Source organism: Geotrypetes seraphini, chromosome 3, assembly GCF_902459505.1.
Source record: "Geotrypetes seraphini chromosome 3, aGeoSer1.1, whole genome shotgun sequence".
NCBI lineage: Eukaryota > Metazoa > Chordata > Amphibia > Gymnophiona > Dermophiidae > Geotrypetes > Geotrypetes seraphini.
In genome coordinates this window covers 139332820-139355238 of record NC_047086.1, presented here as the reverse complement: position 1 = coordinate 139355238, position 22419 = coordinate 139332820, and positions in this window count along the sequence as shown.

Genomic DNA, 22419 nt, shown 5'->3' with positions numbered 1-22419 from the left:
AAAAAGTTATCTTAAATAGAAAGATTGAACAGCTTGAAAACTATAACCGCAGATTGAATTTGAGATTATTGAATTTCCCTAAATCTGAGTGTTACTCCTATTGAGTTGCTTAGAAAATATTTGATTGACGTTCTAGGTTTTCTACCAGAAAATGTTCCTCCAACTAACCGTATCTATTATTTGCCTGAGAAAAAGGAAATGGGAGTCAATTCAGAGAATTTACAAAAGATTTCAGATGAACCATCTTTGAATATTACGGACATATTAGAATCATTTATCACAGAAAATTCTGAAAGAGCGGCATTGCTGGTGTCTTTTGTTTTCGAACAGAACGTTAATAGTATTTTCAGGTTGTTTTTATTGTAATTTTCAGAAGCCATTTTATGGAAATTTTTTTTTTATATTTCCAGATGTGTCTAAACAAACTCAAGATCATAGGAAACTATTTCTTGCAATGAGACCAGATGTGATTTCTTTGGGAGCTACGTTCTTATTGTCCTATTCTTGCAAGTGTCTGATAAAATATCTAGGGTTAAAATATGTTTTCTTTGCCCCAGAACAGTTAAAATCATTTATAGAGATGAAGAATCTAGTAATTAGAAAGGTTTCATGTTATAGAACAGTAAAGTATGTAAACGGAGTATATCTGTTAAGCCATTCCTATATAAGAATTATGATAAATTGATAATCTCCTTGTTAGTTTATACCTGGGTCCCCCCACCAACAATCATTGGGATTTAAGGAAGATTTACTCTTCTTATTGGGTTTTATTTTCATCTTTTCAATTTGCTTCTGTATTTCCTTAACAAGAGTTTTTCTTGTATTTAATTTCAAAATGTCATAAATAAAATAATTTAAAAAAGCAATGGAAGTAAAACCCAGATGGCTCAATTCGTTCTCCTTTTTCTGGAGCCATATGGTAACCCTATCCAGGTGTCTCTTTCTAAAATTGATAATATACCCAAGATCCTGTAAGAGCTGGACTACCTGAGCAACTGCCTGGCGGCAGTCCAGTAAGGACAATGTTCTGATCAGCCAATCGTCCAAGTAAGGATGAACCTGGATTCCTGCCCTGCCACTACTATTACTTTGGTGAAGGTGCACGTCACCGTGGTCAACCCAAAAGGCAGCACCGAAAACTGAAAGTGCTTCTCTATTATATGAAACCTGAGAAATTTTCTATGACCTGGGAATATGCAAGTAAGCCTCTGTCAGATCCAGTGAGGCCAAAAATTTCCCAGAGCCACCGAAGCAATAACTGATCTCACAGTTTCCATCCAGAATCTAGGAATTATCAATACTGCATTGACCACCTTGAGATCTAGGATTGGCCTCCAATCGTTTAAGTCTTTCTTGGGCATAATAAAGTATATAAGAGTATCTTCCTGAGCCTGAGTCTGCATCTAGAATTGGTTCTATGGCTCCAATTTTTAACAGCCTTTGCATGTTGCTCTTAGCTTGACAGCCTTCTCCAGTCTTCCTGTCAGAGAGTCCAAGAAGCAATAACTGAGTGGGTCCCTGAGTGGGTGATAAAATTCAAGCCCTCTCGAATTATGTCCAACACCCACTGGTCTGAAGAAATCTGTGCTAAAGTCTCCCAGAATTCATAAATTCTTCCTCCTATGCAGGGGAGCTCGGAGACCAACCTGGCATCATTGGGACTTCTTAAAATTGGCTGCTAAGCACGAGTTGGATACCTGAGCTCTCCTGGAGCTACCAAACCTTTGTCTAGATCCTTGATAGAACCTCTGTGATGAGGATCCCATAGACCCATAACACAGTCTTCTGTAGCCATGAAAGAAACCACGATTCGAACTGCTTGATTCTTGTGGTTTACTGTCTGACAAGGATTTAGGACAACAGTCCATTACACTTGTCATCAAGTCATCCAATCATTTGCCAAAGAGAATTTGCCCCTGTGCTCAAAGTTGCTTTAGACACCAAATCTCCCACCCACTGCTTAATCCAGAGCCTTCTGCAGGTGGAGATTGTATAAGTTGAGACTTCACTAGTAACTCTGAGTATATCGTAGGTAGCGTCTACATAATCCACCCCTGCCAGGACAACAAGGGGCAAACCTCCTCCTCCATGCCCAGATTCTGACATAGCATTTTGTGGAAGGCTCACACCACAAAGAATGCTGTGGCCGCTGCCTTAAGGCCTAAAGCCAGTGCCTCAAATTGTCTTTTGAGGACTAAATCCATTCTGTGGCAGTGAAGTCCATTTAGTAACCTGCACTACCAGTGAATCCATCTGGTTGAGAAGGGAAACACATGGACTGTGACTTGATACTGAATAACAGTGAAAGCTGAGACCTGTGGGGACTCTAGATCCAATTTACACAAAGAAACTGTAATAATTTCAGTTAAATCCGACAGTTTGAAAAGTCTGTACCATTGGACCCTCTCCTTGGTCTAGGGCTGCCACTGATTCCTGGCTGCCTGTTTCAAACTTTGAATCAGAATCCTCCAAAGAGGATGTTTTCTTGGAGAGCAATAGCATAGTGAATAACCCCAAATCATCCAGTGGCATACCTAGCATATGTGACACCTGGGGCCCATCATTTTTTGGCACCCCCCCATCTGAACGAAAAACATGATTTTTAATAACAAGCCACACGTCACACATGAGTACCTAGGTAAAGGCAGTGAGCAGTACATCAATACACCCATTGTAAAACTAAACAAGCCAGACTAGTACAGATCAATCCTACACTGTCAATCCTAACAGAAAACCATGTTTTTTCGAATACACAGAACACAGAAAACTTTCGCTTACTATGGAATATGTCATCACAAACTAACCCCTCCCCCTTTTACAAAACTGTAGTGTGGATTTTAGCCACGGTGGTAACAGCTCTGACGCTCATAGAATTCTGAGCATCAGAGCTGCTTCCACCACGGCTGGCACTAAAAAATGCTCCACAGTTTTGTAAAAGGGGGGATAAAATAGAAATACATAGACAAAGGTTAAATTGAACCAGCAAGAAGCTGGACTCTGCATAAAATGCAACACCACAGAAACAGTAACACGTCTCCTAAAGCAATAAATAAATAGAAAATTTTTGTTCTACCTTTGTCTTCTCTGGTTTCTGCTTTCCTCATCTTCTTGTTACTGTCTTCCTTCCATCCACTGTCTGCCATCTCTCTGCCCCTCCCTATATGGCATCTTCTCTCCTTCTATGCCGCTTCCAGAAACTGTTTGCCTCTTCCTTCCATCTCTCCTTTCATCCCCATTGATCTGGCATCTCTCTCCTCCCCTTCTCTCTCCCACACCTCTCTTCTGCAATCCCTTTCTTCCCTTATTTTCCTTTTCAATTTATTTTCTGCATCCATCTAGATTACGTTCTTACTATCCTCTCATCAATTTCCTTTTTTACTGTCTACCTACAGCTCGCCACCTCTTTCCCTCACCCCCTCCAGTATTTCCCTAACTCAATCCTTTTCCCCCATCATCTGTCCTCTTCTCTCTCCCCACTTCTATCATCTGCCCCTTCTCCCTACTTCCATCATCTACCCTCTTCTCTCTCCCCTTTCTCCCCACTTCCATTATCTGCCTCCTTCTCTCAATCTCTCCATCCACCATAGGCCCATCTTTCTCCCTTCCTCACCTTTCCGATTTTGGCAACAAAATCTGCAACCCCCCCTTCCCCCCCCGCGATGACACTTAAGATTGGCAACGGGCCTCCTTCTACCCCTGGCATCAACAGAACTTCAGATCGGCAATGCGGTGCTCAGTCAAAAGTGGAAACAGGAAGCTGAGTCAGAGGGAAGCTTTTGACGTGAGCACTAGAGAATGACACAGGGAAAAAATCTGTCACCGTCACCACCATCCCATTCACCGCCCTGTCACCGTCCCTGCAGCATCCATACAAGCCTCAGTACTGCAATATTTAGTTTATTCCTTCCTTATAAATCAAAGTTCTGGCTGCTGAACTGGAGAAAGAGATGTTCGGCTGGCAGGGCTTTGTTTATAAATTTTTATCAACACAACTAATATACATCTTTATCTTGAAGCAAAGAAAAAAAAAGAAATATAATTTTTTTCCTACCTTTGTTGCCTGGTTTCTGCTTTCCTCATGTTCTCATACAATTCCTTCCATCCATTGTCTCTTTTCTCTCTGCATCTTCCATTTGCTCTATTACTGTGCCTCTCCCCCCCCCCTTCCAAATTGGTCTGGCACCCATCTTCTTCCCTCCGCTCCCCCCATAGTCTGGCATCTCTGTCTTCTTCCCTGCCAGCGTCTTTGCCCCACTCTCTCTTCTCCATTTCCCTTCAGCGTCTTCTCCCCACTCTCTCTTCTCCATTTCCCTTCAGCGTCTTCTCCCCACTCTCTCTTCCCCATTTCCTTTCAGCGTTCTTCTCTCCCCATCTTACCCATTTCCTTTCAGCGTTCTTCTCCCCCCCATCTTCCCCATATCCTTTCAGCGTTCTTCTCCCCCCATCTTCCCCATATCCTTTCAGCGTCCTTCTCCCCCATCTTCCCCATGTCCTATCAGCGTCCTTCTCCCCCTCTGTCTTCCCCATGTGCTTTCAGCATCCTTCTCCCCCCCTGTCTTCCCCATGTCCTGTCAGCGTCCTTCTCCCCCTCTGTCTTCCCCATGTGCTTTCAGCGTCCTTCTCCCTTCTCTGTCTTCCCCATGTCCTTTCAGCGTCCTTCTCTCCCCCCCGTCTTCTCCATGTCATTTCAGCGTCCTTCTCCACCCCTCTGTCTTCCCCATGTGCTTTCAGCGTCCTTCTCCCCCCTCTGTCTTCCCCATGTGCTTTCAGTGTCCTTCTCCCCCTTCTATCTTCCCCAGTGCTTTCAGCGAACTCTCCCCCCTATGTTTTACCCATTTCCCTTAAGCGTCTTTTCCTCTCCACTCCACCTTTCCTCCCTCCCTGCCCCTTACCTTCGTGGCACTTCCCCGCCCGCCCGCCCGACCAACAACAGGCCCGGTCCAACAAACCTCCCTGCCCTGTGGCCACGAATCTAAATTACCTTCTTACAGCAGCCGAGCGTTGTAGTTGCATATGGCTGCCATAAAGGTCGTCTCTGATGCAACTTCCTGTTGCGTAAGAGATGACCTTTACGGCAGCCATATGCAGCCGAGTGTTGTAGTTGCATATAGCTGCCGTAAACGTCGTCTCTGATGCAACTTCCGGTTGCGTCAGCCTTACGGCAGCCACACGCAACTTCAATACTCCAGCTGATGTAAGAAGGTAATTTAGACTCGCGGCCATAGGGCAGGGAGGTTTGTTGGACCGGGCCTGTTGTCGGTCGGTCGGGCGGGCAGGCAAAAGCGCCACGAAGGTAAGGGGACCTGGCCGGCTGTACACCCCCCCTAAGGCTGCACCTACGCCACATTGAAATCATCCCAGTCCTTTTCTGACTGGAACTCTGGTTCCTATAGCTCTGAGGAGGTAATCCTCTCTGTGCACCTCCCTTTGACACCCTGTAGATGTTTTCTTTATATTTTTGATAGGCTGCTTGCATCAGGGTGACAAAATCAGGGTCAAAGACCTGACCTGGATCATCTGTCTGAAATTCACCTCATCTCAGGGTCAGTTGCCTCTACAACCAAGTAGTCATGGTTTAGGAGCTCTAACAGTGTTTTGAAATCCAGTTCTCACATTTTCTACAACTCATAGTAACATAGTAACAAAGTAGATGACGGCAGATAAAGACCCAAATGCTCAAACTGATTAAATCTAAATTTTTTAAATTTTTTTCTTCTTATCTATTTCTGGGCAAGAATCCAAAGCTTTACCCAGTAATGGGTTCCAACTGCCAAAATCTCTGTCAAAACCTACTCCAGCCCATCTACACCCTCCCAGCCATCGAAGCCCTCTCCAGCCCATCCTCCTCCAAATGGCCATATACAGATACAGACCATGCAAGTCTGCCCAGTACTGGCCTTAGTTCAATATTTAATGTTATTTTCTGATTCTAGATCCTTTGTGTTCATCCCATGCTTCTTTGAACTCAGTCACCGTTTTCCTCTCCACTACCTCTTTCGGGAGCGCATTCCAGGCATCCACCACCCTCTCCTTAAAGTAGAATTTCCTAACATTGCTCTTGAATCTACCACCCCTCAACCTCAAATTATGTCCTCTGGTTTTACCATTTTCCTTTCTCTGGGGTATACATATTCAGGGCTTCCAGTCTCTCCTCATACGTCTTCTAGTGCAAGCCTCCTATCATTTTCGTCGCCTTCCTCTGGACCACTTCAAGTCTTCTTATGTCCTTCGCCAGATACGGTCTCCAAAACGAACACAATACTCCAAGTGGGGTCTCATCAATGACTTGTACAGGGGCATCAACACCTTCTTCCTTCTACTGGTTACGCCTCTCTTTATACAGCCCAACATCCTTCTGGCAGCAGTCACCGTCTTTGTCACACTGTTTTTTCACCTTTAGATCTTCGGACACCTTTAGATCTGCTGAATGATTACTTCTGTTCAGTCTTCACCTGCGAGGCACCAGGGCACGGGCCACGGCTGGAAGCAAAGCAAAGCATGGAAGACCCATTTCAGAATTTTGAGTTCACACCAGCTGATGTTTACAGAGAACTGTCAAGACTCAAGGTGAACAAAGCCATGGACTGGACAATTTGCACCCAAGAGTGCTCAGAGAGCTATGCGATGTTCTGGCGAAACCGTTAGCCATGCTCTTCAATCTCTCCCTAAGTACGGGGAGAGTCCCCCTGGACTGGAAAACAGCCAACGTTGTTCCTCTGCACAAAAAGGGTTGCAGAGCAGAGGCTGCGAATTACAGGCCAGTGAGTCTCACATCAATAGTGTGTAAACTCATGGAAACTCTACTTAAAGGTAAATTAGACACGATATTGGATGAGGGAAATCTGAGGGATCCCTGTCAACATGGATTCATTAGGTGGCAGGTCATGCCAATCCAATCTTATCAGCTTCTTTGACTGGGTGACAGGAAAGCTAGACTCGGGAGAGTCTCTGGACATAGTGTACTTGGATTTCAGTAAAGCTTTTGACAGTGTCCCGCACCGTAGACTATTAAACAAGATGAAATTGATGGGGTTGGGTGAGAAACTAACTGCATGGGTCAGTGATTGGCTGTGTGGAAGACTTCAGAGGGTGGTGGTCAACGGCACCCTCTCTGAGACATCGGAGGTGACTAGCGGAGTGCCGCAGGGATCAGTCCTGGGACCATCCCTTTTCAACATATTGATAAGGGACTTGACCCGGGGGCTTCAGGGTAAAGTAGCACTGTTCGCCGACGACGCCAAACTGTGTAATATAGTAAGTGAAAGCAATCTCAAGGATAGTATGACGCAGGATCTGATCACGTTGGAAAACTGGTCCTCGACATGGCAGCTGGGCTTCAACGCTAAGAAGTGTAAGGTCATGCATCTCGGCAGCAGAAATCCATGCAGAACATACACCTTGAATGGAGAAGCACTAGCTAGGACTTCAGAAGAACGGGACTTGGGAGTAATCATCAGTGCAGACATGAAGGCTGCCAAGCAAGTAGAGAAGGCCTCATCCAAGGCAAGGCAAATGATGGGATGTATCAAGAGAAGCTTCGTCAGCCGCAAACCTGAAGTCATAATGCCACTTTACAGAACCATGGTGAGACCTCATCTGGAATACTGTGTGCAATTCTGGAGGCCACATTACCGTAAAGATGTGCTTCGAGCCGAGTCAGTGCAGCGGATGGCCACTAGAATGGTCTCCGGACTCAAGGGTCTCTCATACGAAGAAAGACTGGGCAAATTGCAGCTCTATACTCTAGAGGAGCGCAGGGAAAGGGGTGACATGATTGAGACATTTAAATACGTCACAGGTCGTGTCGAGGTGGAAAATGACATATTCGTTCCCAAGGGACCCTCGGTCACAAGGGGGCACCTGCTTAAACTCAGAGGAGGGAAATTTAGTGGTGACACCAGGAAGTACTTCTTCACAGAAAGGGTGGTAGATCATTGGAACAAACTTCCGGTGCAGGTGATCAAGGCCACCAGCGTGCTCGACTTTAAGAATAGATGGGACATCCACGTGGGATCCCTGCGAGGGTCGAGCTAGGGAACTAAGTCATCAGCACTCAAACTTAATGGGGTGGGTCAGTAGAGTGGGCAGACTTGATGGGCTGTAGCCCTTTTCTGCCGTCATCTTTCTATGTTTCTATCACCCCAAGGTCCCTCTCCCCATCCGTGCATATCAGCTTCTCACCTCCCAGCATATACGGTTCCTTCCGATTATTAATCCCCAAATGCATTACTCTGCTTTTCTTTGCATTGAATTTTAGTTGCCAGGCATTAGACCATTCCTCTAACTTTTGCAGATCTTTTCTCATATATTCCACTCTCTCTTCGGTGTCTACTCTGTTACAAATCTTGGTATCATAGCAAAAAGGCATACTTTTCCATCTAACCCTTCAGCAATGTCACTCACAAACATATTGAACAGGATTGGCCCTAGCACTGAACCCTGAGGGACTCCACTACTCACCTTTCCTTCCTCCGAGCGACTTCCATTAACCACTACCTTCTGGCATCTGTCCAACAGCCAGTTTCTAATCCAGTTCACCACTTTGGGTCCTAACTTCAGCCCTTCAAGTTTGTTCAAGAGCCTCCTAAGAGGAACCGTATCAAAGGCTTTGCTGAAATCTAAGTAAATTACATCTAGCAAATGTCCTCAATCCAGCTCTCCGGTCACCCAATCAAAAAATTCAATCAGGTTCGTTTGGCACGATTTACCTTTTGTAAAGCCATGTTGCCTTGGATCCTGTAACCCATTAGATTCAAGGAAGTACACTATCCTTTCTTTCAGCAACACTTCCATTATTTTTCCAATAACCGAAGTGAGGCTCACCAACCTGTAGTTTCCCACTTCATCCCTGTGACTACTTTTGTGAATAGGGACATCCACTCTCCTTCAATCCCTGGGAACCACTTCCGTCTCCAGAGATTTGTTGAACAAGTCTTTAATAGGAACTGCCAGAACCTCTCGGAGCTCCTTCAGTATCCTGGGATGGATCCCGTCTGGTCCCATCACTTTGTCCACCTTCAGCTTTTCAAGTTCATAAACACTTTTCTTTGTGAACGGCGCAGAATCTACTCCATTTTCTTGTGTAACTTTGCCAGACAATCTCATTCCTTCTCCAGGATTTTCTTCTGTGAACACAGAACAGAAGTATTTGTTTAACACATTTGCTTTTTCCTCATCACTCTCCACATATCGGTTCCCAGCATCTTTAGTTTAGCAATTTCATTTTTCATCTTCCTCCTTTCACTAATATATCTGAAAAAATTTTTGTCTCCCTTTTTTACATTTTTAGCCATTTGTTCTTCCGCCAGCGCTTTCGCCAGACGTATCTCTCTCTTGACTTCTTTCAGTTTCACCCTGTAGTCCTTTCTGCACTCCTCTTCTTGGGTTTTTTAATATTTCACGAATGCCAACTCTTTTGCCTTTATTTTCTCCGCCACTAGTTTGGAGAACGATATCGGTTTCCTTTTTCTCTTGTTTTTATTAATTTTCTTCATATAAAGGTCCGTAGCTATTTTATCACTCCTTTCAGCTTAGACTACTGTCTTTCCACATCTCTTATGTACTCCCATCCTAACAAATCTTTCTTCAGGTACTCTTCCATTTCACAGAGGGACCAGAAATAGGGTTACCATATGGCTCCAGAAAAAGGAGGGCAGGTTGAGACATCCGGGTTTTACTTTCATTGAAAACGATGGAAATAAGGAGGACAGATTGTGATATCTGGGTTTAATTCCATTGAAAGCAATGGAAGTAACACCCGGATGTCTCAATCTGTCCTCCTTTTTCTGGAGCTATATGGTAACCCTAACCAGAAGGGGCTAAGCACATGGCTCCCAGCCCCCTCACAAGCCTCATAGAATGCAGTATACGGATGCTCCTCAGGCACCCATCCAGGTCAAAATTGAGGTGTTTAGAAGGCAGGGAGAGGCTTTTAAAATAAAACCGAGAAATCCAAGATGGCTGCCACTGCAGTGTTTTGGCACTAAAAATGACCCTTGGGAATAAAACTAAAAGTTCAATAATGCTGAAAATAGGATTTTAGAGGTGGGGGACTCTTGGGATAACCTTAGTTTTGCCAATTTCTGACCCACCCCAATTTTCCTATAGACTAATGAACTGTACTTACAGAACTTCTATGTGCTGTGCCTGCATCAACTTCTCACTGCAGCTGGAAATGGGGAAGGAATTTCTGCATCAGACAAGCAAGGGTGGCTCCAGCAGCTTGTCTCTTTGGGCTGCCTTTTATTCAGGTTCCAAAACTTAAAACCCTCAACCCCTCATGCTTCCACACAATTCTTCAAGAGGGGTGTGACAGCCAAACCTGGTATGGCAGGCTGGCCTGGATTTTTAGGAGGGGTCAAGACACAAATACACAATTGAATATAAAAGACTTTTATTCTGGTTCATTTGCCTCATACTCTATAGACAAAGCTTGGCTTACCTCAGCCAAATTGTGTCTGCCTAGGACCTCTTTCTCTCCTTCCTCGGGGACCTTCTTTAACTGACTCAAGTCTGGGCAGAAATACTCCTCCCTGAGTTCTGCCCCTCTGAGTCAGCCGTGAGCTCTCAAATGCAATACACTTTGGGACCTGTAGTCTTTTCTGAATTGCCAAATGCCCTCTGCTGCCAAGTAGCATAACTATACTCTTAAGGAGGGAAAACCCTTGAATCTGCCATATATCCCCCCCCCCTCAGCTCAATCTTATCAGGTTCTACCAGGGGCCTTCCTTCAGAAGGCTGAGGGTTACTCTCTCTATGTGTATCATGGCCTCCTATAACCCCAAGACATTCTAAAGACTTGCCCAGGGCAGCTACTAAACCACTACTCTGTATACACTCTCTCTCAAACACCTGACAATAAACAGGGCAAGGTAAGCACATCAGCCATTGGGCCCCATTCACACCAATAGCCTTGCCACTTTTGGACTGGACTGTCTATACTCTACTCATGAACTGCTGCCTCTGACACTTGAAATTCCTGGATTCTCCAGTCTTTGTTGCAGACCATCCCATCTGCTCCAGGGCCACTCCGGTCTGCAACACTGCCACTCCTTCTAAGTCCAGTTCTCTCTCTTCAGGTGATCCTTGGCAATCTTTGTTCTTCTCATACCTGGAAGATCCAGCCCACCGCTGGCTTTATCTGCATTGTAATCTATAATGTCAGTCAAAGTGCATTCATCCTGACTCGAGGCTTCCAGTCCCATCCTCATCTGTTCTTGCGTTTCCTTCTCACAGGGCTCTTGCAATGATTCTGGGCGAAACCTCAATCCAAGACCCATGGGTTTACCACTTTCAGAATACTTTACTGTAATCAGTGGTATAGTGAGGGTGAGTGGCCCTTGGGGCAGTGGCGCTCCTTCCAGCCCTCTTCTCCACCCCCCACGCTCCTTCCCAAGCCCCCTGCTACGTGCGTGCGCACCTCTTCCATTCTCCCGTACCTCTTTAATTTTCACGGCATAAGCAGCATCTTGAACTTGCTGCCCACATCTGTGTTGGCTCTCCCTCTGACATTACTTCCTAGGCATGGGACCCAGAAGTGACATCAGAGAGAGTCGACACCGAAGCAGGCAGCTTGCACTGGGAAAATTAAAGAGGTATGGGAAAGGAAGGGAAAGGCATGTGGCGGGGGGGGTCAGGAAGGAGTGGGGGGGGTGGAGATGATGATGGGTGCTAGTGCCCCTGCCAAGATGGCACCTGGGGCAGACTGCCCCCCTTACTACACTACTGACTGTAATGCCTGTTATCTGTCTTCCAGTGGTGCCCTCATACGCTTGTAGCAGCTTCTTCAGAATATTGGTCTTCTCAATAACAGTTCTCCAGAATGCTGGGACCCAGGGCTGGTCATTTCCCCCCTTGATGATCAGGTCACCCTTTACTAGTTGGAGCCCTTTGGGTTCCGGTCGATCCTTTGATACACACCTGGTTTGTCCCTGAACCACCTCAATAACGGCTCTTACTAACACTCCTTGGCAGTCATTCCTGGTACGCAGCTCTGGCTGAACTCGACTAGCCAGGTGTAAAGCCTACCTCATGGCCCCCTTCTCTTCAGCTTGCTCTTCCAGCTGTTATTTTAATTCTTTCATTTGCAAAGCCATCTCCATGGCCCTTAGCGTGTCCTAGTTCAGTAGCTAGATCTGGAAGTGGGTTTTGGACCCCTTCCATGTAGTCCTCCCAGATATCCTGGAGTACTGACTTGTACATCTTAACATCCCTTCTCAGCTTCTGCACCCTAGGATGCATATACCCAGTGTTCGCTCCCTCCTGTGGCCATAGCTCTCTCCCTATCCTACCCCCACAAGATAGACATCCAGGTCTTCCTCATGTCTGACTCCACCCCTAGCACACAGATATCCACCTCCTGCCTCCCCAGCACACAGACACTCATCTTCTGCTATTCTCATCACACAGACATCCACATCCTATGCCCCTCTTCATGCCCACCTGGCACGCAAACACTCTGTCTTGTTTCTGCTTGCATACTCCAGCCCCAGCCCTGGACTAGCACTGAAAAGAGGTGTATGGAAAGAGTGGCTGCATGTCAGGCCATATTTGCCTCCTTTACAACCCAGAATCGAATGTAAAATTTGAACCATGTGGTTCAATTTTTGCATTTAATGCCAAAGCATAGAGGAGGTGGATTTGGCCTGACATGTAGCTGCTCTTTCCATACACCTCTTATCAGCAAAGGTCTGGAGCTGCCAGGGAGGGGGGGGGGGTCTGTGTGTGTGCATGTGGGTGCATGAACACATGCTCCTAGATTGGAAGTGCAGTTATGGGGGTGTGGAGAAGGAGGAGTGAGGTTCCTCTACTGCTTGTTTTACTTCTGCAAACTTAGGTGCCAGGTCTCAGTTTTTAGTCGACATGGTGAGCTGGCACCTGGGGTTTGTTGAATCCTGTTTCTTTTAAAGATGCTGACCCTTTTAAGAGATGGCCCAGCAGCATCAGGACAAGGTTTAACAGCCTGATGCTGCTGGGATGGTTGAATAACACTGCTTGCAAGATGGTTTGCAAGAAGCATTATTCATTTACAACAGGAGTCAGCAACCTGAGATACTGAGATACAACATCTTGATAACTTCCCTCTGCTCAAATATTGGCACTCTTCATATTATATGGTAATATACATGTATGGATCAGATGTACCAAGCTATATCTAGTTTTCCCATGTCTGAGTCAAAATATATAATCTATACATTGGTGGAATCCTTGCAGAACACCCCCCACCCCCCACCCCCACTGGCACTACTTTTGGTAACATTTCAATCAATTGGGGCTTCTTTTAACCCAAACAGGTCTTCATATGATAGTTATTAATCTTTGAGTGTATTGGGGGATAGGGAGTTTAACCTAACATCAACTCACTACTCAAAGTACTCTCACACTCCTCCTCAGATCATGGCTAACTACTTCTATAAGGTTAACAAGATTAACCTTGAGGTTTTGACCGATTCGTCTCTGCCTCTCCCACGAACCTCTGCCAACCCATGCCATCTTTTCTTCCTTACTCTAAAATCACAGAGGAATAAACTGCACATTTTCTATCCTCTGTCAAACTCACCTCTTGTTCTTCTGATCCCATCTCCTCCTGCTATCTTCCATATCCTCAACCTATCCCACTCTACTGCAGCTGTACCCGACACCTTCAAACATGCTGTAGTTATGCTGCTCCTCAAAAACCCATCACTGGAACTTACTTGCCCCTCCAATTATCGCCCTGTCTCTCTCCTCCACTTTTTATCCAAGCTAGTTGAATGTGCTCTGTTCACCACCATTGTCTTGAATTTCTGTCATCTCAAGCTATTCATGACCCCCTTCAATTGGGTTTTCGCCTTCTCCATTCTATGGAAACTGCCCTTGCTAGAGTCTCCAGTGAATTGCTTTTGGCCAAATCCAAAGGTCACAACTCTGTCCTTATCCTCCTTGATCTATCTGTGGCGTTTGACACTGTAGATTACCGCCTACTCATTGACATGCTGTCCTCGCTTGGATTTCAAGGCTCTGTTATTATGGTTGTCTTCCTACCTTTCCTGTCGTACTCTTAGTGTATGCTCTGGAGGAACCTCCGCCATTCTGCTATCGTTCGGTGTACCTCAGAGCTCTGTTCTGGGACCTCTTCTTTTCTCCGTCTACATTTTTTCCCTTGGAACTCTGATCTCCTCCTACAACTTCAGGTACCATCTCTCTGTTGATGACTCACAAATCTACCTCTCTACCCACAAAATTTCTACAGCAATCTAGGCTCAAGTCTTGATTAGCCTGTCTGACATTGCTACATGGATGTCTCGCCGCCATCTAAAGCCAAACATGGCCAAGACAGAATTCCTTATCTTTCTTCCTAAACCTATCTCTCCTCTCCCTATGCTCTCTATTTTGGTGGATAACACTCTCATACCTCCCTGTCTCGTAGGCTCAAAACCTTGGGGTCATCTTTGATTCGTCTCTGTCCTTCTCTTCGTATATCCAACAAACTGCAAAAACTTGTCGCTTCTTTCTATACAACCTTGCTAAAATCCAGAGTTTCCTTTCAGAGCACACTGCCAAGACCTTTATCCATGCCCTCATACACCTCTTGCCTGGATTACTGCAACATGCTTCTTGCGAGTCTCCTGCTAATCTATCTCTCCCTCCCTTCAATCTGATCAGAATTTTGCAGTACATCTTGTATTCCAGATGGGTCATTATGCTTATGTTACCCCTATCCTCAAGTTGTTTTCATTGGCTCCCTGTCTGCTTCTACCTACAGTTCAAACTCCTCTTACTGACCTACAAGTGTACCTACTCTGTGGCTCCTCAATATCTCTTCCTACACCCCACCCAGGGAACGCTATTCTTTGTTTTGTCTCTCTTGTCTGTACCCTTCTGCTCTACTGCCAATTCCGCCCCTTCTGCATTGTTGTGCCATACGCCTAGAACAACCTGCCTGAATAAGTACGCCAGGTGCCATCTCTGGCGGTATTCAAATCCAGGCTCAAATCACACTTTTTCGAAGCTGCATTTAGGTCCTAATGCTTCCAACTTGTAATACACTATATCTGTTTCTCATTCCCTCTGTATCCCCTACCCTATCTACCTCTTTATCCCTTTGTATGTTCTTTAATAAGCACCAAATATTGAGCCACCCTGTGTCCTGTTTGTCTGTCATAGCTTTTTTGAGCAGGGACCATTTGAGCAGGAACCGTCTCTTGCATGTTTAACGTACAGCACTGCATGCAGCTGGCAGTGATGTAGAAATAATAAATAGTAGTAGTAGTAGTAGTTGTAGCAACATTAGTAAGGCAAAAATAAGCCTGTTCTCAACAGTTAGTTCATTCTGTAATTCTGATGCAGCTCCACATCGATAAGCAAGTCAGGCAGCCTGACTGCCAGAAGTACACACTCGGTAAAAAATAAAATAAGTGTAATGCAGACATTTCTAGTCCAAATAATCCAGTCCATATTTTTTTCAACTAATTCATATGCAGTGCTTCAATCTCTATCAAAGTCTTTATCCTGGAGGAGAAGAGCAGCTTGGGAACTGGCTGGCAGGGCTTCAATATCCCCACCAGCCTTTAAAGAGATGTCTCTAGTCTTTCTTGGATGGCGCTAGTCTTTCTTGGATGATAAATTGAGGCGTTTGTTTTGTTTATTAGGCTGGAATGAAACTGTCTAGAGTTTAGTTTAATTTTTAATCTTTCTTGTTATTGATCTTTATAAATTAAATTGTTAGTTTAATTATTCTATCTTTCCTTATAATGTAATTATAATACTCATTTTCTTGGATTTCGAGGGTTTTCTCCATTGCCTTCAATGTTCTTTACTTTCCATGGGGTACTTTCTTTTCCTTCCTCTTATTATATATCTCCGTAATATTAGTGAAGTCTTCTCTTGTATGCTTAATTAGATTGTGAGCACATTCGGAACAGAGAAAGTAGCTGAGTGCCTATATTTAGTATTGTAAACCGCTTAATACCTACTGTATGTTCAAGCGGTATATTAAATGTAATAAATCCAATCCAGTGTTGAACTTCTGAAGGGGGCCTGAGTCTAAAATGGGGTTCCAGGCCCCAAAAGTCCCCCTCCCTCCATGGCTATGCCACAGGGCAAAACAAGAGGATGTGAATTGAGGTCATGGGGTGGTAGACTTAGGAGTAATGTAAAAAAATTCTTATTTACAAAGAGGATGATTGATGCCTAGAATGTCCTCCCAAGGGATGTGATAGAGACAAAATAAGGCCTGGGATGATACACAGAGGTTCTTGAAATAGAAAATGTATTGTATAAAAAAACAAACAAAAAACCCAAAACGTAAATGACTGCATTTGTGTGGATTTATCGAGTGGCGCTTAGATGGTGACTCCAGCTGTGAAGCACTAAGGCTAGTGCTGGGCAGACTTATACAGTCTGTGTCCCATATATGGCTATCTAGATTAGAATGGGCTGAAGAGGGCTTTGACAGAAATTTCAGTAGCTGGAACATGAGGACAGTGTCAGGCATACTTTTACGGTTTGTGTCCTGCAAATGGCAAGATGGATTTGGTTAGGCTGAATAGCAATTCCCGTAGCTGGAGTTCTACAGTCTATATCCTAAAAATGCGAAAGGACTGTTCAAGTCTTTAACTATAATTACTAATTGTTGTTAAGTGTTGATTTGCCCCTAATTAAGCAATTAATTAGCAAGTAATATTCTATAACCTGTGTGTACTAAATGCAAAAATATGCACAAACAAGATAATAGAAAAAGGGGGATAGAGGATAATTCTATAAAGAAAACACCATGATTTAGGTACCTGGAATGCATGTAGATGACCAGCATATTCTCATATTTGATTTTAATACTTAATATACTGCTAGAAACCAAAGTGTTATAGCGGTTTACAATTCTACAAACAACTCATTATAACAAGTTACAAGCCTAAAAACATCTCATTGTGTAACAACAATTATTATTATACTAATTATACCATCACATCCATAGGACCAACCTCAAATATTATAATCATCTAACTGCAACCCTCATTATCAAATCCCCTCATTAAATATATAAAAGACCTCAATAAATAGCTGCTACCCGTAGCATTCTGACTCTCCTTACTATCCATGTTATAATGTTCATTCCACAATACAAAAGTTTTCAGTAAAAAGTCACGTTTTCAATAGCTTATGAAAACCGACGTAACTTTCTATTGATTTAAATTCAACTGGCAGATTATTCCACAAGTTAGGTCCAGTAAAACAGAATGCTCTTTTCCGTGTTTCAGTCAATCTCACTTTATCCAATGATAGCAATTGAAGCAAGTTTTTCTGAGATGAACACAGAACATGTGTTGGAGCATATTTACTCAATTTATCCGACAAATACTCTGGGACATTTCATTTCAAAGCTTTAAACATCAAACATAAAATTTAAAAAATAATTTGTCCTGTAATAGGCAACCTATGCAAATTAACTAATATAGGTGTAACATGATCTGATCTCTTTTTTCCAGTTATCAATTTAGCAGCAGTATTTTGCACTAGTTGCAATCTTGCTAAACAATTCTTACTTAATCCATTGTACAAAGAATTGCAATAATCAATAACCAGTTTGCAATAATTTAATAACCAGTTATTAAAGCATGCACAATCTTTACCAAATTAGAGACATTCAAAAATGGTCTTGTTTAATAACCCCCAAATGAAAAAAGCAACCCTTGACCACCAAACCTATTTGAGATTTAAAATTCAAAGAACTATCACAATGAATCCACAAGGTCTTAATTTTTTCTACCAGTATTGAATTCATGTCATTAATCTTAGGCATAGACCATAATGGTCTATTCCATCAGTCTCAAACACGTGGCCCACGGGCCGCATGCGACTCTCCAGGTGCTATTTTGCGGCCCGCAGTCTGGACGTGATCAAAACAGCATTTCTCTTCCCCCTTCCCTTCCTTTTGGAGCAGCAGCGTGTCTGGCCGGCTCAGTCGATCATTCCACTCAAAGCCGCGGGTTGGCAGCTCCTCGCGCTATCCACTCCTGCATCGGAAGCCTCTCTGACTAAACTAAACTAAACTAAACCTTAGGTTTGTATACCGCGCCATCTCCACAAGCGTAGAGTTCGACACGGTTTACAGGGTTAGGTTGAAAAGGAGCTACAATGAAGGATTATAGGAAAGGAGCTAGGAAGATAAAGAGGGACAGGGAACCAAACAGCAGGAAGTGTTAGATTTTTGAAAAGAGCCAAGTTTTCAGGTGTTTGCGGAAGGACGTCACAACATCAGAGAGGCTTCAGGCGCAGGCGTGGATCTCGCGAGGAGCCGCCACCTGCGGCTTTGAATGGAACAATCAACTGAGCCGGCCAGACACGCTGCTGCTCCACAAGGAAGAGAATGGAAGGGGAGGGGAAAGAGAAATGTTTCTGCTGCATAGGAAAGGGGTCCCTAGGGAAATGCTCCTGCTGCTGTACAGGGAAAGGGAGAGGGAGGGAAAGGGGAAGAGAAATGCTTCTGCTGCACAGGAAGGGGGGAAGGGAAATGCTGCTGCACCCAATTGGGGAAAGAGAGGGAAGGAAGACAAGGGAGAGGAGAGGAACAAGAGAAGCCAAGTTCATGGGAGGGAGGGAAGGAAAGGAGATATCAGACCATGGAGGGGGAGGGAGAGATGCCAGGGCATGGGGGAAGGGAAGGAGACAGATGCCAGACCAGGGGAAAGGAAGGAAGGAGGGAGGGAGATAAAGGAAGGAAAGAGATGCCAGACCATGGAAATAGGACGGAAGAAGAGAGATATAGGAAGGAAAGGTAAGACATGGAAACGTAGATTTTGAAAAGAAAGCAGAAAAATTGAACATTAAGTTAATGCCAAAGATGGATGCAAGGCAGAAAGTGAAGATGGAGAGAAAAACAGTCAAAAGGCAAGAAGGTCCTGGAAACATAGTTGAAAGCACAGAAAAATAAAGTCACCAGACAACAAAGGTAGGGAAAATGATTTTATTTTCAATATATTGATTGAAATATGTCAGTTTTGAGAAAGAAAAGATATTAAACTTTAAATGTGAGGGCTGCAGAAAAAATAGAGTACTTGTAGGGCCGCAGAAAAAATAGTTAATGTCTTATTAAAGAAATGACAATTATGCATAAGGTAAAACTCTTTATAGTTTATATATCTTTCCTTTTAACTGTTAAAGGAAAGTTTTACAAATCCAAAATGTGGTCCCACAAAGGGTTTGAGTTTGAGACCACTGGTTTATTCTGACGCGATACCCATATTGCTACTGATTTTTTCACATTCAGCACTGAGGCCTCCTTTTATTAAGCTGCATTAGCAGTTTTTAGCGGCGGGAGCCACGCTGAATGCCTCGCGCAGCTCCTGATGCTCATAGGAATTCTATGAGCATTGGGAGCAGCGTGGGGCATTCAGCGCGGTTCCTCGCACTAAAAACTGCTAGCGCAGTTTAATAAAAGGGAGTCTAAATCATGCTCTCCAAACCACTCATATAATATTCTGGCCACATGAACATAAGAAAACAAGTATTATCATACAGGAGAGACCAAAGATCCATCAAACCTAGTATCCTGTTTTCAACAGTGGCCAATCCCAGGTCACAAGTACATGTTAAGATCCAAAAGAGTATAACAGATTTTTATGCTACTTATCCTAGAAATAAGCAGTGGAATTCCCAAATCCATCTATAAGAAATCCTTCTATAAGAAGCATGAGGCATTTATTACTAGAAGTCAAACTGAAGTGGTTACAGAATGGCTTGATATGAAAGAAACCTAACGTAGGTGATAATATTAATAGTTAAATTTGTATCCAACCTTTCTATTTGTTATATCACACAGTAACAATTTAACATCCAATTTGCTAGTTCTTCCGGAATTAATCCAGCTACCTCTTCTCCCTTGTAACAAAAAAACAAAAACCAAAACTGTTGTAACTTCACTGGAAATGTCCAGTTAGCTCTTTTGTAATCCGCCTTGAACTGCAAGGTATAGGTGGAATAGAAGTCCCTAATGTAATGTAATGTAATGTAACCTTTCCTAAATGATCAGGATTAAGAAATTGAGATGTAATAATTCCAGCTCTTAAAAATCTTCCCATCTAAGGGGCCCTTTTACTAAGCTGTGTTAGATGTTAATACAATTCTATAAAATGGCCTTCTCATTAATGCAATGGCGCAGTTTGAGGAAATATGTTAACACAGGCAGAGCACGGGCAGTGCGTATAGCTATGTTCTCAGATTGATTATTGAAAATTGGTACATAGTGATGACGCAACAGCTAAGTTTTAAACCCTCAATGAGATTTAAATAATAGAATCTGAATATGTAATAAAAACTGAAAAAACTTACTCTGGATGTGAGTATGACAATTTATAGCAGAATATTGCATTAGAATGAAAGAGTACTAAGATGTGGCTTCTGCCTTTGAAAGTGGAACTCTAGGCATATAATGATGGTGTTACTAACAAAACATAAATATAAATATAAAATAATTGGATATTGGTGCATGATGATGATGACACAACAGTGAGCCCCCAATGATGATATTATGAACTGAAAAACAAACTCTTGAACTATGATAGAAAGTATGAAAAAATAAATCAGAAATTAAGAAATTGAGGTGTTAAAATATATCAAATACCAAAAAACTGTGTTAAATACTGTGTGCAGAATGCACCCTAAAATGAATCAATTATATTAAAGTGAAAATAATGATGAATAGTAAGTGTATGAAATATGATGTGTATAGAAATATGATCTAATAAAATGGTGCATGATGTGTGTGAATTTTGAATATAAACCTGTGAGATAATGATAAAGTATAAAAAATTGCATTCAAAACATAAATGTGGGAAATCAAAAAGATAATATCATACATTATGAAATAAACAAACTATAAGGCAAGTAAACAGTTCAAAATTATCACTAAATAACGATGAACCAACAAGAAATGTACATAACTACTATACATCCTTTAAACTGAACACTTACTTATGATGTAATATACATGGATAAAACATATATGAAATATTATAGCGCAAGATAAATTACACAAGTATAAGAAACAACCAAAATGATCCTCTGAAAGGGGTGCTCGTTCAGTGCTAAAAATTGAGATAACATTGTAGACACACATGAATCAATAATACATGAATAAAGATATGACAATTTTAAAACTAATGATTTGTATAGAATTTGCTAATGTACCTCCAAATAGATTCAGATATAATATCATAAAAAGCATAATAAAACATTGTTATAAACATGGATGTCAGATAAATTACAATTATAAAATACAACAATGCACAATAGAAACTAGTGGTTACCCAGTTCTTAAATTTATCACAAAACAACCACTGGGAGTTTATTATCATTATTCTGCCTTTGCATTATGCTTTCTTTTTTATGTTGTTGTTTTATCATATGGGATTAATATGTTGACTATCTTTTATTATTTATGTATTTTATAATTTATCACAAAACAACCACTGGTAAAAGAAATGAAACTAAAGGTATTCCTTTTACAAGGGTTACAAGCCTCAGATAATGGAGCCATGCAATCACTTCGGATTCTCTTGTGAAGGTGATTTTTTTTCACCTGCTCCTTTTTTAATGTGAGTGGGTTCAAGCCACTGACGTTAAAGAAGGAGCAGGTTAAAGAAGTATTCAAATATTCCAATAATGGACTGCCTCCTCTACATAAAATTTATTTTTTGCCAGTTTCTCCAAAAAAGCCTTCTTCTGTTTCTGAGGTTATTCCTCAGATAATGACAGCTGGTCCACTGGATATATCAAATATATTTGGGAGCTCTCAGGAGGAAGTCATTTTGTGTTCAACATCTTGTAACATTTGTATTTCATCAAGATAAAGAACTCCTTCGCCTTTTCTTTAGGCTGAAGGAAGTTCATTTTTAAATAGTAAAATTTTGAAGTTTGCAGATGCATCAAGAACTACACAGACAAGAAGGAAAAGATTCCTGGGATTGAAAGATAGCGTGAAAGAATGGGAGAAAAATTTCAACTGCGATATCCCTGTCAATGTATGATCTATCTGGATCAGAATTCCTATAAATTTTATGAGCCCTCCCAGTTACAATTTTCTTAGAGGGGAAAGGGGTAACAACGCAGATTTCCAAGAGTGAACCTTAGTACGCAAGTCTATATCATAAATAGGGATGTGTCACTACTTTTCTAATAACTTTTTGTTTATAATATCATTCCTTCTGATTGTGAAATTGTCTCTCTCCATAATGAGGACTATTACAAGAGTATTGATACAGTGTAAGGAACTGTTGATTTGTTTATAATTTCTTTTTATTTTAATGTATAAGACTTGTATCTATTCAATATGTATTTTATTGAAATATGTTCAAAATGATAAATAAATAAATAAAAAAAGAAATACATTTCTTCCTGAACAATGCAAAATATAGACATCAGATGTAAATTCTGAAAACCGAT